Here is a 4,291-nt window from a genome sequence, read left to right as displayed (position 1 = left end):
TTACTTGTATGAACATGATAACTTATGGCCAATAACAAAAATTTATTTAGTCTCGGCTTTTAAGTAACTTCTGGTTGGTTGAATGCAACATTAACTACTATAGCCTATTTCTACAAAAATAACTGCCTACCCAAACAATTATCTTATTTGCTAAATACTATAGGACACATATACTGTATATTGGAATATTTTCTCTATTCTAGACTATTGCAAGACTTTTAAGCTTATGTGCTTTATTCACTAAGTCTGCAAAGCCAGCAGAAGAAAATAACTAGGTACACAGTTGAGTAGGCATTGGTCGGTATTAAAAACAGACTCAGCATTGGCTTCAAATCTCTCTGAAACTCCAGTAATGATAGCAAGGAGAACTGAAAAAGATTGATTAGTTAGAAGTCACTATGTGGCACTATATCATGCAGGAACATAGTACGTGCAACTACTTTTGAGTTAGCAGACGGCGAGGGACAATACAACATTTTCAAATATATTTCATGTAGCACCAATAACGTCCTATATTCTGCAACTTGTGGTTGCCCCAAAATTAATGTGGGCCTTACATCAAGCTTATTCCATCTGTTCACATGACTTGGTGTTGTGGGGTGGCGTCTGTTGCTGTAGTGCTGCACTTGTGGGGGGACATGGCCCAGAGCCAAGGAGGCTTGGCACAGCCTGATGGCATGGGTGCTTTTGAGCCTCTGGGTTGCTCCCTCTGCAGGAGCGGTGCTGCGGTGGCGGGGGCCACCATGCGGTGCTGCAACCGATAGAGTAGGGACCCACTTTGAAAGAGGTCGCCGTGAAGTGGCAAGTGGGCTTATACAGTTTGATCAAAATGAGTGGCTCAGATCAAAGCATATATTATGGATGAGCGGTTCATGTCTAGTTTCTCACAATGCTGATCTTACATCAAGAGAATTGTGAATTCATATTAAGGAATATGTGAGGGATAAATTGTCAGTAAAGGATAATTAAGAAATTTCTTATCTCAAAACAATACTCAAACATTTTAAAATCCATCATAGCTGTGACTCAAAAATCTTCAAGGTTCGGGGTATATACAGAGTACACTGTAGAATCAGGGGAGGAGATGTGTTGCAAGTCTTAGCACAAAGGGAATGTAGGTGGATAGTGACATTGAAAACAATTGTTCCCAAATACCTCAATGAGAAATTTAGTTTTGCACCATTATATAAACATCTCTGTTGTCTTTTGAATTTTGAGATGATGGGGGAATTTTTACATTTTCTGCAATGAGGATTGAAAATAAGTCCAACTTATCAGTAGATATTATTTTTTCTCATCCCTCTTCTTTTTCTTTCCCTTCGCCTTTCCCTTCTACTCTGTTTTCTACAATAATCATTTTATTAGTTGCACTAATATGTGAATATATGTTTTTGTGCCCACTGTAAATTTAGGTGTGGTATAAATTAATTGTACTGTATCATTCACTGATATATTGGCACAATATTTGTAGTTGGATTGTGTGAATAATATATTTTCCTATTTTGTATATTTTTTTTCACTTTTGTTTTATTTTGCGCTTGTCACTTTATAGTAATAAATTCAATATAATTCTTGTATACCCATTGTTGGGTTATATTATGTATTTAGCACTTTTGTACTTTATTATATTTTTTAGTCCACACTAATGGAACAGCAGCTCTTAGCACCATTAATGTAACAGTGGTGGAGAGGTAATGATTAAGTATCTTTTTATAGAATGGGGTTTTCCCAAATACATACTTACCTCCCCCTGTGGTAGCACCACTGGCCAAAGACCGGGGTGCGCATGGGAGGAGCCACCGTCATGCTCTGTCTTCTTAGGGTGTCAGTATGGGCCGTGCACATGTCCGGTGCACGGCCCATACTGACACCCTGAGAGGACAGAGCATGTGTGCTTCCGGCAATTGCGGCAAGTGGGGCAGAGACGTCACTGGATTTGCTCTATGCAAGAGCCATTGATGGCGTTATTGGCCACCGGAGTGACAACATGTGACCTTGTTAGGTTACTATTTAAAATGACCAGGGACATTAGAGAATAACCCCCTGGGGAGGCACAAACGTGAAACGCGCGTTGAGGCACCCTACAGTGTGAGTAGACTGCTGAGACATAGGTTTTTCTCCTTTTCTCCTGTACATTTATTATTTAAGCAATTTGCGCTTTTTGCATACCTCTGATTACAATGATTACTGTATATGTTAGGAACATGGTGTTCCAGGATGGTCTATAGAATTGACTTTGTCATTTTGACAGTGTAAAAAATATTTGGGCAAGTAAATAATGTCAATTCAATACTTCATGATTTGCTAAACAACCTTCTTTGGATGCCTCATGTCTGTTATATTTTTATTATTGGTATAAATAAAATGTTGCGATTTTGAATAGATAGTATATGAGTTTTTTTGTTGTTACCATCTGTTACTAGGTCTTGACTATAGGGTGACTTTAAATGCATAAAAAATGATATGTCCAGCCGTCATTTCTACATCCTGCCCTGTGAGATATAGTGTGATTTAATTTATATATATTAACATAATCTCTTATGGCCAACACAAAAAAAAATGAATCCTGGTCAACCCCTTGTAAGTTACTTATTGTTGGTTGGAAGCAGCATGAACTCCCATAGCATATTTGATATTTTGGTAAATTATGAATACTTCTACCAAAGTATCTGCCAACCCAAACAATTATCTGTATTGCTAAAAATCTCAAGACACATATACTGTATATTGGAGTATTTTCTCTATTCTAGACCATTGCATGTATTTTAAGCTTATGTGCTTTAATCACAAAGTCTGAAAAGCCAGCAGTAGAAAATAACTAGGTAGACTATAAATATGTTTGTTTATGCTGTGTATGATTATATTCCAGCAAACTGAAAAATGTTCTCCTATTTTTGAGGAAGAATGTACCTTGCGTGAAGCTAACAGCTGCACTGAATAACTGCACTTTTTTTTTTCCCTTCAGCAAAATATTTCAAGAAACACTGACATGTGATTAGCTGGGCATGAAATACTTTGAGCAGCTTCCATGATGATAATTGGAAATATAGAGCAGTGTAATGCACAATGATATAACCTTCCAATAAAAGCTATTGTGCAAATTACTGACAAAAGTACTGTTGTTTTCCTCAGTAATATTTCCAGGACTTTTACTCAGTTGTCCTACATGGTTTGGGTAATGACTTCTACAGTAAGGATGACATTTCCTAATAGCAGAAAACGGTACTGCAAATGAAAAAAGGAAAAAGAAGAGCAGAAAAATAGCACAATTCAGTCACATCTTTGCAATTTTGTCAGAAGCATTGGGCCATTGTGCTTCCAGATCACAGCAGGTAGTTTCTTACTTCTGAGGTCATTAGTTCTATGTTTGATGTCTTTTTGTGGAACAAGTAACTCATATTGAGTTCCTCTAACTGAGACTATCCCCAAATATACTGCAGAAAAAATTCAAAGTAAAAAGAAAAGCAATAAAAGGGACTATAATGATGTTTTAAAGATGCAGAAATAATGAAAATGTAGGGATCATATACAGCCACTGTAAAGGATCTGTCAGGCACAGCTTCTGTGTCAACGCCCATAGGTGATCAGTCTGCACCTGCTTCTATGTCTGTGAGACTGACTCCATCTTCCACCACTCAGGGTGGCAGGCTTAGGAGTGGGAGAGCCTATCACAGCCTGGCCAGAGAGAGCTAGCTTCCGCCCTCTGTCTATTTATACCTGCCTTTCCTGTTCCTCCTTGCTTGTGATTCTTCTCGTTTGGTTTCCTGGCCCTGCTGCAGCTTCTTGAACTATTTGTCCCTGCTTCATACTGACCCTGGCTTACTGACTACTCTCCTGCTCTGCGTTTGGTACCTCGTACACTCCTGGTTTGACTCGGCTTGTTCACTACTCTCCTGCTCTGCGTTTGGTACCTCGTACACTCCTGGTTTGACTCGGCTCGTTCACCACTCTTGTTGCTCACGGTGTTTCCGTGGGCAACTGCCCCATTTCCCTTAGCTTCTTGTACCCTTGTCTGTTTGTCTGTCGTGCACTTATTGAGCATAGGGACCGTCGCCCAGTTGTACCCCGTCGCCTAGGGCGGGTCGTTGCAAGTAGGCAGGGACTGAGTGGCGGGTAGATTAGGGCTCACTTGTCTGTTTCCCTACCCCCATCATTACAGCCACCAATTACAATACAATAGTTGGGTCTGTGATTTTTTTTTTAATACATAGTTGCACATTGTAATGTACTGTGATTTTTACAAAAGTTTGAGCTACTGTCCTAAAAATCAGATAATTTTTTGTAAACTTAT

The sequence above is a fragment of the Rhinoderma darwinii genome, chromosome 2 (genome assembly GCF_050947455.1).
Source record: "Rhinoderma darwinii isolate aRhiDar2 chromosome 2, aRhiDar2.hap1, whole genome shotgun sequence".
NCBI classification, from domain to species: domain Eukaryota; kingdom Metazoa; phylum Chordata; class Amphibia; order Anura; family Rhinodermatidae; genus Rhinoderma; species Rhinoderma darwinii.
Note: the sequence above shows the minus strand (reverse complement) of the source record.